Source organism: Cornus florida, unplaced genomic scaffold, assembly GCF_030987335.1.
Source record: "Cornus florida cultivar Cherokee Brave unplaced genomic scaffold, ASM3098733v1 CherokeeBrave_3.0.0_Hap2_Chr02, whole genome shotgun sequence".
NCBI lineage: Eukaryota > Viridiplantae > Streptophyta > Magnoliopsida > Cornales > Cornaceae > Cornus > Cornus florida.
The window spans coordinates 106,250,357-106,264,629 of NW_026775572.1; the positions used below are offsets into that span (position 1 = coordinate 106,250,357).

The 14,273-nt window shown below is 35.8% G+C and overlaps 1 long non-coding RNA gene across 1 annotated transcript; it reads right to left on the reverse strand.

Annotated features, from left to right (window-relative positions):
- Nucleotides 1-12,117: 12,117 nt before the first annotated feature.
- Nucleotides 12,118-13,309, reverse strand: LOC132288394 (uncharacterized). Its single transcript, XR_009473739.1, has 2 exons — nucleotides 12,528-13,309; nucleotides 12,118-12,445 (listed from the first exon to the last, which is right to left on the reverse strand). It is a non-coding gene; the product is annotated as an uncharacterized LOC132288394 (long non-coding RNA).
- Between the last annotated feature and the right edge of the window lie 964 nt (nucleotides 13,310-14,273).

Below are 14,273 nucleotides of genomic sequence, written 5' to 3' on the forward strand. Positions count from 1 at the left end.
ACTAATATAATATACTAAAACATATTGATTTCAAGCTAGTTAAGGCCACATGATTTAATATTTTATTCAAGAAAAATATTAAATAAAATCTTTGTTACTTGTCCAAATGCTCTAGATTTAATATATGTCAATGACCATATCAAGGGGTAATATATTATCATGCCACAAGTTTAAAACATGCTATAATCCACCAGGAAAATTAAATCTCACTTATGAAATTTAAATAAATAAAAATTCTAGATTTGATATCCAAGCATGTAAACAAGTAGTACAAGCATCCATAACATGTTATATAACAAGAAAGTAAATTATAACACCCCTACCTCAATTTGCGATGAAGATCCCAAATCCCCACCGGAAGAAAAGTGTTCCGAATCCACCGAAACCGAAGGATTTTGTTGGGGACAACACGATCTCCATGAACCAGAAGGAAGCCCTATGAAAATCACAACTTGACTTCAAACCCAAACTCAAGAAATGGTCAAAAATGAATTCTAATAAGGGGGAATGGTAGAACACGTCGAGGGGAACAAAAAATGTGAAAGCCGAAGACTTTTCACTTAGGAAAAGCAAAGCAAAGGAGGAGAGAGAATGTGGAAGCTCCATGGAAATCCATGGTTGCTTTAGGTCATGCAAGGGGAGTGGGGAAGATGAAAAATGAAATATCTCATCCCCCTTTTATAGAAATCTCAAAAAGTGCCCCGAAAGGGTCCCGCCGGGTCTGAAAAAGTGGATTTTAAGCAAACGTGCTCAAACGGCGAAACTCTGTGAATGAAAAAGATTCAAAATGAGAAAATATGATCAACGAAAGAAACAACATTGAAAACTGAGTTCCGAGCAGAGAGATATGCCCCGAACAAGTTCGGCGGCTATCGGGTCCAGAAATTTTAAAACTGGAGAAAAACGATCAGAATGGAATTCCAAGAGTCCATGACTTGACAAAATGTGAAAATGAATTCTGTACGAGGATCCAAACTCTAGACGAGGTATTTTGCAATAACTTTCGTTAATTGCACAATGGCCCCTACAAAAAGGGTTAACTGCGAAACTGCCCCAGAATGAAAATATTTTCCAAAAGATATTTTCTTAGACACCCCTGAAATAAAATATCTTCAAAAGATATTTATGAAAAACACCCAAAGAAAAGAAAAAGATTCTGAAGAATTATGCATCCATGCCCCTATGGACACTAGGAGCAACCAGAGTACTTTCTTGCAAAAGTAAAGATATGTATTTCGAGGAAACCACTGAAGATGAAGACACGTGAAGTCAAAAACCAACTTTGAGCATGAAAAGTGAGGTTGTGCCAAAAATTAACAAACGGGGAAAAGATAGAATAGGGAAAAAGACGAAATGGGGAAAAGGACAAAAAGTGAATAGTGTCCGAAAAGTGAAAATGTGGAAATGACTCGATCCTTAAAGGAAGTTGTCAATCCAAATGAAAGAGTCTCGGAAACCAATTCCAAGCACTCGAGATGACACTAAGCGACGAGAAACAGAGCTCAGAAAGGAAAATTAAACGAAAAAAATTTATCTGTAAAATTTCAGAAAAAAAAAGGGAGTCAAATGACCGGGTCATTACAACCTACCCTCCTTAAAGAAATTTCATCCCCGAAATTTGGAACATTCCGAAAAAGAACAGAGCAAGGTCCGAACAAAAGGTCAAACCAAGGGACAGCTCATAAAGCACTGAAGGACAACCCTAAAGATTTCAAGATCAACTGAAGGAACGCGAAACCATGAACTAAGACAACACCTCATACCAATCAGCGCGTTAACTCAACGTCAACCACTGAGAGAATCCCAAGACAACGAAACGTTGGAACATGATAGAAGAAGAGAGTGACAAGGCAGTACGAACAATAACCAAAACCCGCCCACATTTGCTTGTCAGCAAGGTAGCATGACAGTATAAGGCACTAGTCCATAACATGCCCCAAACCAAGTCAACTCTGAGAAACCTATCGATACGGATGACATCAATGTCGGAAATGATCATTACCAAAAGCACCACGGGAACCAGGCATTTTGCCAGAGTTGGGGTAGCTAATCCCAAAACTCTGACAACAATGTCACTGGCACTGCTACACTTAAGGCCTTAGATCCAGAAGCCACGAAGGAAAATGAAATGAAACGGTGCCTCCCTGGCCCACGTCTCACTCCATCAGACAAGGATTGTGATTCTACGCTCACATGAGCCTTACTCGCATCAACCGTCAGACTAAGGTTGCGAAACACCCAACCAAGAAAACAGACAAGAAGGTTCCCTACATGGGTCCTTACAGAATGAATTCCTTCTATCCAAGGAAGAAACTTGTAAAACAAGAATGCGCCCAAGGGATGTGACAGATCCTAAGAGACAACGTCAAAACCTGACATAAAAGTAAACAGGTAGCATGCATCATAGCAATGGACTATCTACTCAAGGTGCCCCATAAGCAAACAGACATGTTATCAAATCAAAATATGTTATCAAGAAGCACGTAGGTACATGGTACGACAATACATGTGAATGAAAAGTGTAACGTATGCATCGCATACGGTCATGTTAACATAAGCATACAGACATGTTATCACACTAGGACATGATAGCCACCTAGATCATGTTATCAGGAAGCATATATACACATAAGACATGCTTAACAAATAATAGGCGTCTCAAAACACCTGAGCATGGGAACAAGTTATCATACAAGACATGTTATCAAATAAGACATGTTATCAAGATGCATTTAAACACGTAGAGTATGGCAACACAAGCACGATATGCGCCCAAAACTCGTCGTCCCAGGTATTCGGACCCGGACGCTCTGATACCACCTATAACGACCCTAGATTTTTCAACCCAGTGTCTACTGTGATGACCTGAACCGGATCCAGAGGTGCGGAAGCAGAAAAAGAAAAATGGCCTCAAGAGATGTACATCATCCCTAAGGCACCAAGATGACTCCCCATGAAGCCATGGAACTCAAAGAAAACAAGTGCGGAGGCAACGGTACACAAACGGACAAGAATGAATCAAAGGGCAAAATGGTCATTTCTAAACTAAGATGGGTACCACCATGCACACCATTGGAAAGACAACAAAAAATGAACAAAGATAGACTCAAGAATCACCTGATTCTGAGTTCGAACGGAAAAGATATGAATTTAAAACAAAGTGGGTTTCGCCGTTTAAGGGTTACCACGAACCTATCTTACTAAAACTAGAATAACTCTCACTATAGGTGGAGCTCTGATGAGTGGTTGGTACCATTGGAAATCTAACTTCGAGCTCTTGAAATTAGAATCAAGAATGAATAGGTTTGGATTCGAAATGAAAGAGTTATGACCTTCTGAAGTCAATGCAACAGAGTTGCCCAAAAGAAACTGAGAAGAGAAGGTCCCAGGGAGGATCGGTCAACCGAAGGCAATGGTCAGCCGGCTGAAACCCCACCATCAGTTGGCCGAAACCCAATCGTCAGCCAGCCGAAACAAGGGTTTTTCCTAAAAAGCATACTGGAATGGTCTCGAGGGAATCGTCAGCCGACCGATGGAACTTCATCAGCCGACAGACACTCCTGCTGCTACTATGAAAAGCTGCTGTAATGGTGTATGTGATGCTAGGTTCATTTCTAAGGCTCTTTAAGCTTTATACATGATCCGAACAAGTTTAAAAACATCTCTTAACATCATTAAAGCTTTCAAAACATGCTATTGGAGGAATTTTTCATAAAAAATCAATAAATCACCCAAAAATAGTTCAAAAGTTGAAACTTAAGAGTTTTGTGAATTGTGGACATGCACGCAAACGTAAAAAGACATTTAAGACGCGTTCCAATGGTTCGCGGCCTCAAGATGTCGAAAATTACAAAATATGACCTCTCAACGGCCAAAAATGCCAAAAAATGGAATAAATGGGACTACAATGCAAGACCTAGAATGAAATGGTGTTTGGCCCTTGGCCACACCTCATATACGATCATAGAAACCCTATGAAAGAGAAAGAATGGAATTCTCATACCCGATGCAATAGTTATAAGGCAAAGACTTGTAAATTTTTAATGTTTTCACAATGACTTTGAAAGTAAAAGTGCATAGAATACATAATACATGATATTGGCCTCCGGCCTCATCTTATACATGTTGAATACAATGAAAGGAGTGTGCTTATGCACACTTTACATATATGGAATCAAAGAATACAAGTTTTATACATAAGGCTATGACAATGGCATTTTCATGCTAACACTTGCATGAAATAGAAACTGAAAAGCTAGAAGCCATCCCACTGAACAGCAAGCATCATGAACCAAGTCTTCATACCTGATCAAATCCCCCAGTAACTTTGGGGTGAGTAAACAAGTTTACTCGTAGAGAATGAGCATGCATTGACTCGATTTTTTTAAAAATTTTTAGGACTAACATGGTATAGTTCAAAAGGGATCATGCCACCTAACGTCTATGTCAAAGATTAGACTCAGGGATCATCCTAAACTATCATAGAGTATAAGCAATAAGAATTATGATATTTATATGTATATGAAACAAGTAAAGATTGGGATGATCCAAAAACAAGATAAGAAGGATACTAGAACGTAGATTAACATGAATTGCATTGCTTGTTTGCTGTGGTAAGACAGAAAGACGGATCTCAATTGGATGGAACAGCCGAAAGAACAACATCGGCAAGTATAGCGTGAGAAGGCAGCTCGTGAAGAGAAGAAGAAGCAGAATCAGTCTTCCTCATCCCAAACCCTCATGTGGGGGACTCGGTCTCATGCTCTCATTCTTTACATATGAGAAACTAAGGATAAGAATGATAAAACTTAATTGATAGAGAAATAAGGTTGTGGTCTGCCCATACATGAAGCAATACTGCACTGCCGGTAAAGAAAGAGGTAGATCTATTTGAAATGGAAGTCGCTTTATCACACAGGAAAGTGTCATGTGTGGATCTAATCTAAATAGAAAGATGTGAAGAACAGACCAACAAGCTCACTACAATGGCCATAGAGGACGAATGGATTTTGTTCGAGAAGAGGGTGAGTTGGAGAAAGTACAGAATAGGGAGAAGTGAAAAAAAAACTTTCTTATGTGCTTAGGGTGCAAGAAAAGAAGTCGAAGAATAGGTTCGATCGCCCAGGGAGGAATAGTGCAGTGAAATCAAAAGAGTTGGAACAAAGTGAGAGATTTAATTCTCAACTTGATGTAGAAGGGAGGTTGTTTTCCCACCGGAGCTACTTTTGAAGCTCCTTTATCATCAAGAGTGGAGCAGTATGCTTTTGTTTTGAAATCCTTTGATGCTAGGAGTGCCGCTCTGGCTATTTGATCAAATGATGCTGAGAGCCCCAGAGGAATTAAGCAAGGTTTAGAATGATTCCATACAACACGACAAAAGGACACTAGAATACAAGGATTTCAGTTATCAATGCAATTAACATGATTGGAGCATTCCAATTTACACGATAGACGAAATACACGAAGTCAAGAACATGGCATATGCAATTTAGCAATGTTGGAACATTCCAATTAATAAGACAAGAAAAGTACATGGAATCAAGGATAATGCATAATATCTATGCAAATGAAACAAGATTAGAACATTCCAATTAACAAGGTAAGAGTTATACATGAAATCAAGAACAAGGCATAACATACAAACAATTTAATAAGGATTGAGCATTTTATATAACATGAAAAGAGTCTTAAATCTTCAAGGAGTACGACACTTGAAATTTAAAGAGTTAATTCACGAATGAAGCATAAAATCTATGCAATGAGACAAGATTGTAGCATTTCACATACACGACAAGTTTAAATCTTCAAGGAATAACAACTTGAAATTTAAAGAGCAAAATCAACCAATGTAGAAACTCGGATATCGCCCGGATTAAAACAGTACTCTTGAGATCACTTTAGGGCTACTAACCCATGGGTATCTTTCCCCTAGTGCGCACTATAGTGTAGTAGGACAATCCCCCGTACTAGAACCAAGTCCTAGCCATGACAATTTTTTATTGATATCCCAAGTCCAAAAATCAACAAGTTGTGCACCCAAGATTGTATCAAATAAAATAAATGCATTAACCACGTTTCATGCACAACCAAAATTTTGGAACACACATGTCATGCCTTAAGTTCATCAACTATCATGGCATGTGAAATGTCAAGAAATTATAGTGTGCAACTATATAGACAACAACCAAGATACATAGCACATGGAGTTTATTGAAGTAAATATACCGCAAGTATAATATACATGATTTAATTACTTTCTAAGCAACACATGTGTAATTAAACCATTCCAAGACAAATGTGCATGTTCGTTAAGTACATTAATGAGATCAAGATAAAAGTGTTCATGATGCTTGATAAAAGAATAAAGTCCATGGAATTCAAGTCAAATTCACAAGTCTAACAAGAATTCACTAACAAGGCATGATTAACTCAATGGAAGCATATAAGGAAATTTAATCTACTCAAGGATTAAATTATCAAGATTTCAAGGTGAGTCAAAATGTTCTACGAACAAGTTATTTCAAGGATCATGTCAAGGCCAAGTTCATTGTCCAGTTACAAGTCCATTACATACAAGATGCAACCATCTGAATTAAATTCCATACAAGGGAATTAATTAAATATAAGTTTGAAGACTTATCCGATTATTCTTGATTTGATACACGTGAAGGAACTTGCCAAGGAAATCATGAATACAAGGTTAGAAACTTAATCTAGCTCATGGAACCATTGAATGGATTTTAATTAATTCATTTAATTAAAATCTCTAGATTTTAAAAGTCATCCAAATGACCTCAAATTAAAGTATGTTATACAACATGTCAAGACTTGTTTTAAAACCATGATACAAGTAAGTTCTAAGCAAGATACTACCTTGAGTATTAAACTTTAATACTAGAAATATAATAATTGAAAAGTTCCAAAACCTAATCAAATATTCTAGATTTAATATATGTGAAACTATATGGCATGTAAATCGTGAATGTCAAGTCAGAATTCCAATGGGGTGAATAGTACACCCGGAATAAATTAACTAATCAAATAATTAATTATTCTCTAGATTTTAAAACATCACCGTTTACTCTCAAATTTACATATGTTGAAGAGTATATTTAGGCCTAATATAATATGCTAAAACATAGTGATTTCAAGCTAGTTAAGGCCACATGATTTAATATTTAATTTAAGATAAATATTAAATAAAATCTTTGTTACTTGTCCAAATGCTCTAGATTTAATATATGTCAATGACCATATCAAGGGGTAATATATTATCATGCCACAAGTTTAAAACATGCTATAATCCACTGGGAAAATTAAATCTCACACATGAAATTTAAATAAATAAAAATTCTAGATTTGATATCCAAGCATGTAAACAAGTAGTACAAGCATCCATAGCGTGTTATATAACAAGAAAGTAAATTATAACACCCCCTACTTCAATTTGAGATGAAGATCCCAAATCCCCACCGGAAGAAAAGTGTTCTAAATCCGCCGAAACTGAAGGGTTTTGTCGGGGACAACACTATCTACATGAATCCAAAGGAAGCCTCAAGGAAATCACAACTTGACTTCAAATCCAAACTCAAGAAATGGTCAAAAATGAATTCTAATAAGGGGGAATGGTAGAACACGTCGAGGAGAACAAAAAACGTAAAAGCTAAAGACTTTTCACTTAGGAAAAGCAAATCAAAGGAGGAGAGAGAAGGTGGCAGCTCCATGGATATCCATGGCTGGTTCAGGTCGTGCAAGGGGAGTGGGGAAGATGAAAAATGAAATATCTCATCCCCCTTTCATAGAAATCTCAAAAAGTGCCCAGAAGGGCCCCGCCAGGTCCGGAAAAGTGGATTTTGAGCAAACGCGCTCAAACGTCAAAACTCCATGAACAAAAAAGATTCAAAATGAGAAAATATGAACAACGGAAGAAACTGCGTTGAAAACTGAGTCTCGAATAGAGAGATATGCCCCGAACAAGTTTGGCGGCAACCGGGTCCAGAAACTCTGAAACTGGAGAAAAATGACCAGAACAGAATTCCAAGAGTCCATGACTTGACAAAATGTGAAATTGAATCCCGTACGAGGATCCAGGCTCCAGACGAAGTTTTTTTGCAATAACTTTCATTAATTGCACAATGGCCTCTACAAAAAGGGTTAACTGCGAAACTGCCCCAGAATGAAAATATCTTCCAAAAGATATTTTCTTAGATACCCCTGAAATAAAATATCTTCAAAAGATATTTATGAAAAACACCCCAAGAAAAGAAAAAGATTCTGAAGAATTGTGCATCCATGCCCCTATGGACACCGGGAGCAACTAGAGTACTTTTTTGCAAAAGTAAAGATATGTATTTCGAGGAAACCACCGAAGATTAAGACACGTGAAGTCAAAAACCAACTCCGAGCATGAAAAGTGAGGTTGTGCCAAAAATTGACAAACGGGGAAAAGACAGAATAGGGAAAAGGACGAAATGGGGAAAAGGACAAAAAGTGAATAGTATCCGAAAAGTGAAAATGTGGAAATGACTCGGTCCTCAAAGAAAGTTGTCAATCCAAATAAAAGAGTCTTGGAAACCAATTCCAAGCACTCAAGATGACACTAAGCGATGAGAAACAGAGCTCAGAAAGGAAAATTAAACGAAAAAAAGAAAGGGAGTCAAATGACTGGGTCATTACAATTTGCATGCATCGGATTCATTTAAAGGAGGATTCTCGAACATCTCGGGAGCTCCAACAAAGATTGAATCCTAATATGAAGGAGGTGGTTTTGAAGGATGTTGTGAAGTTGCTAGATATAGAAATGATCTATCCCATCTCAGATAGCAAGTGGGTGAGTCCTACTCAGGTAGTACCTAAAAAGATATGTATTATAGTGGTTGAAAATTCTGAGGGAGAATTAGTTCCACAACGCAACACCAGTATTGATTACCGGAAACTCAACCCCGCTACTAGAAAAGATCATTTTCCACTTCCATTCATTGATCAGATTCTAGAGCGATTAGCTGGCTAGAACTATTATTGCTTTTTAGACGGATATTCCAGCTATAATCAGTCAGCCATTGATTCTAAGGATCAAGAGAAAACTACTTTCACTTATCCATTTGGTACATTTGCATATAAACGGATGCCTTTAGGATTGTGTAATGCGCCAGCAATATTCCAGAGGTGTATGATGTCTATCTTTTCGGACATGGTTAAAAAGTTTTCGAAGTCTTTATGGATGACTTCTCTATTTTCGGATCCACATTCGAGAACTGTCTCCAAAATTTGTCCTTAGTGCTTAAGCGTTGTAGGGAAACTAATCTTATTCTTAGTTGGGAGAAGAGCCATTTTATGGTTCAAGAAGGGATCATTTTAGGACATATTATTTCAGAAAGAGGTACTGAAGTTGATAGAGTTAAAGTAGATTTGATCTCTAAATTGCCTCCTCCTACCTCCGTAAGGGAAGTGCGATCATGTCATACTCCTAATTTTAAAAGGATAGTTTCGGTATTTTATTAATTGTTTTAATTGTGTTTTTGATTCTTTAATTGATTTCTTGGCTATTTGTTAATTGTTTATATGAATTAATTGATTATGTGTTTATTTGAATTACCTGTTTAATGATGTGTATTTGTTTACTTAAATGTTAGGTATTTTCTTTACAAATAATGTTAGGAATTAAATATTTTAAATGGTTATTTTATTTTATTTTAAGGGTCATGGATAGTAGTCATGGGCCAACCAATTGGGTTCCATGGACTATTTGGATAAGGGGTTTAATGGGTACGGATAATTACCCATGGATAGTGTATACCTATATATATATATATAATTAAATTATATATATATATATATATATATTTAAGAAAAGTCATTTGGAGATAATCTAGTGTATTTATTTTATTTAGATAAAAATAATAAACACAGATTATACGTAACTTATATTTTTAGTTACCTTTTTAGTGTTTTAAATTTTATTATTATTATTTTTATTAATTGGATGTGGATTGGGAAAAAGAAATAGGGTGAATATGTAGCCTATAGATATATAACTATAGGGTTGGAAAATGGGGCTAGAATTATATCACGTATATTTTCGAGAGAGAGAGAGAAATAAGGAGGAAGAGGAAGAAGAAGAAGGAGGCTAAGGATTTAGCAAATCCTAAAGGCAAGTTCTTTGTTCTACACTTCTCTCTTAGATCTGTAATCTATATATCTCTAGTATAGCTTTAGGGATGTTTAAAGGATAATCAAAATTGGAATCCATGCTTTAATTAATTTAGAACTAGGTTTTATAAATTATTTTGTTCATATTTGTTCTTGTGTATAAATTGATAAATTTATGATTTGATTGGATTATTTTATGTTTAGTTATATGTTGTACATAATGTAATTTCATATTTGTATATTGATGGAACATAGAAACATGCCTAGGATTCCTGAAACGAATAAAGAATGAATGCATAGTGAAATTCTAGGTTAATTCGTGTAACAGTGCTCGGACCGCTGATACAGTGCTCGAGCCTTGGGGGCAAAGCTCGAGCCTTGGATGAAAAACTCGAGCTATTAGGGAAAAGCTAGAGTAATTGGTTGTAAAGCTCGAGCCTGAAAAGGAAAGCTCGAGTAACTGAGATAAAAGCTCGAGCCTGAAATAGGATACTCGAGCCTTAGACAGGGTGCTCTAACATTTAGGACAAAAGCTCGAGCATTACCTGAAGAAGTTTCGTAAATAGTGTAGTGTTACTTCTTTTTTGATTTTGAAGGGACCTGAACATCAAATATGGACTTAAGTTTGGGTTTAAATAATTTAAATAGACTCGATCATAACGATGTTTGCTATTTGAATGTTCTAAACAAACGAATGGATTTAATATTTTAATTTGTTCTACCAATTAAGATTAAATGTGTAGCATGAATTATATGTGGAGAATGCTTACTTGACTGAATAGTGAAATATCAGCATGTTTAAGACTCAGCTTGTCTAGGATGTGGGTTGTAGGAAACTTAAATAAATTATAAGTTGTTCCTATTTTGATATAACATGATACTATATTATTGTGTTTAATTATGGATTAATTGGGGTATTTCTATAATTGTTACATTAACTGTTGGATTGTGTGGATATACTACACCAGTATGGGATGGTGGCACTTTAGGGATGGATTAACTTATCAGTTAAGTTCTACCTATTTTATAAGGGAACGGATTAACTAAAATGTTAAGGCCTACTTATATTTGTGTCAGGTCAATTAAACCAGTTGGATGATACATGGTGGATTAATTTAGATTAGATATATTTATATATAGACATATGCCATGATATAAGCTTGAGTCTCAGGATCATGGTTAAGGGGTGTATATTGCCAGGGATGTGTAGCTAGATATAGTGTAGTTGTTTCCCTGATAGGTCTAGGCATTCGTGCCCACTATATGTGCGTTTGCATGTTGCCTACTATTCAGGTTGAGACAACCTTATATTCTAGTGAGGTTCCTTTAGTGTGTATCTATATCTATATATGGACTACTTAGCTATTGCATGGGTTAGCTATAGATATATAGTTTCTTCGGTCTCTGCTTGGGTTGTTGTAGAAAGAATTTGTTCGTGGGCCTGACCCACTATAATATTTTTCAAGTGCTCGTTAGTTCTAGATATAGAGTGTGTTCGTGTTGAGCCACTACAACAGTTTTGGCTTTTACCAGTGCTCAAAAACGCTGGTAAAAGCCTTACTAAGTGCTGGTAATTCAATTACTAGCGTTTTACCAGCGCTTCTTTAAAAGCGCTGGTAAATCTAGCATTGGTAAGGCTTTACCAGCGCTTTTGGAGAAGCGTTGGTAAGTGGCTTTTACCAGCGCTTCCTCAAAAGCGCTGGTAAAGATTTACCAGCGCTTTTGAAGAAGCGCTGGTAAAAGCCATTTACCAGCGCTTTTGGAGAAGCGCTGGTAAAGCATATTTGCCAGTGCTTTTTCAAAAAGCGCTGGTAAAGGGCCATTTTGTTATTCCCCCCCCCCCCCCCTCTATGCCAGCGCTTCTTAAAAGAGCGCTTGTAAGGGTTATTTAATTTTTTTTTTCCCCTTATTGTTTTTGGAGAAAAAAATCTTTACGGCTACTAATGTCATCCCAATATAACACAAGTCTATAAAAATACCACCCAAATTGTTTTTACATAGTACAACCACAAGTTAAACCTACTGCCAATATGAAAAATACTAAAAGCGAAAATGTTATACAACCACAAGTTAATCTGCCAATATGAAGATACAATCCAAATTGTCTAGATAAAGCTACTAAATGTCACACAAAAAGAATTAAGAATTTTTGGCAAATGTAGTATAAGTTTTTCAAAAAGAACCCATCCACAGCGAAAGAAATTCAGAAAGCACATCCACTCCCCCATCTTCAGCTTCAACTTCAACTTCAACTTCAACTTCAACAAGTCTTCTTGCCCATTTGATTTGAATTACTCTACATTTTTTATAAATTCATTAAGCGTGCATTATAATAAATGGAAACTTAACATATAAGAGAAATTAAAAAAGTTTATAACCTTAACTGAATTGGCATCACGACTAGAAAATGAATTTGGAGGTCTAGGAGGAGCATTTAAAGAATCAGAACCCTTCAAAATAACAAAACAAAAAACATGAAATCTTGGCATAAGTAAACATATATTTAGTAAAGAGTAAAACTAATAATAAATATACTTGTCCACTACAATTTTGTTGTTGCATCTGCATTAGTCCAACCATTAGTTCTCACTGTAAGAGATTGTTCATTATTAAAGTTTCCCTATTTCTCCTATCACGTCCTTGGATTCTAATTATAGAGAAAAACTAAAAAACTAGGAGTAGTTAACATTTACTAAAATGTTTTATTCTATGATTTGTATTGAAATTTTAGGTTCACTGGTTTTTTCTCTTTCAGTTTTGCCTTTTTCTATATATGATAGATTTATAGAATGATCTGCAAGTCAATGGAAAAGCCCAACACAATAGAAGTAGAACACTAGTTTTGAGTTCTTTGATCAACAGCAGCACGACTACTTTGGCAATAATGTATTGTTCATTGATTGTTGACGGTTCTAAGATAAAATGTTATGTACTATCTGAGTACGAGATAGAGCTGCTAACTGATGCTTTTTTTTTCTTTTCTTCTGAGCTTAAGGCTTTTCTGGGAGTAATTATTGCTCATGTATGAATTAATTGTGTTTGATGTGTAGTCGGCTCTATGGATTTATCTATGTCCTTCTAATATAGCCCTGGTGTTTTCAATATAAGAAAATTATAAATCCAACTAAACAGAGGAGCCATTGTTTTAAGCTTAAAATATAGTCATTAAAGTTTGCTCATGACTCTGCATACCAGTCAACAAGTTTCACACACACACACACACACACACACACACATTAGCAGTCAGATTTTGTATCTTGGACTACAAAGGATGAATTGATGAACATGTGAGAAATAGAGGAATGAACAATGATTATTGATATATATGTGTGTGTGTGTGTGTGTAAAAATTTATGTTCTGATATAGAGAATTAGAATTTAACTAAAAAGAGGAAGTTCCTCCTTACTTACATGAAGGGGCATGGACAAGTGACAAGGCTAGCACAAAATCCATGGAGAAACTTCAAACCTACCTGCCAGTGATCCAAATCCATCCACTGCCCCACTAGTTCTCCCCACAAAGGAAAGAAAAGAAAAGAAAAGGATTTAGATTTTCATGCTAGCCAAACAATCATAGGAACATGAACACTTTGAAAGTAAAATGCAAACAAAGGACCCCCTATCGATCCTATATGATAATAAAATTTCAAGAAACAAAATTAAAAAAAAATCCTTTTCTTTTACATCAAAGGGTCTCACCCCAAGTCCCCATTTTGGCCACTATCAATCCCATTTTTAGGTTAATGGCTGATATTCAGTTGTGCCATATTTTTTCATCAAATAAACAATGACTAGTGATTTTTTTTTTTTTTTTTTTTTTTTTTTTTTTTTTTTTTTTTTTTTTTTTTTCAGTATACAGTTGAATGTTCTGTATCTCAGCCATAGCATTTTATGATATGTCATGTAAATTTTTCAGTGTCTGAGAATTGTGGAGTAGTATCATGTATTTTCTTATTTTGTCCTGCCATCATTTTTGGATAGTTTTGTTTTTTTGTTCTACACTTTTAGAGAATGATATATAAATGAAACACCCAAAATTTATCATTTCTTTCTATAACTAAAGATGCTTGAGAAAGTTATATCTACAAGATTCATCATGTTTATTTATACATTTCCAAATGATG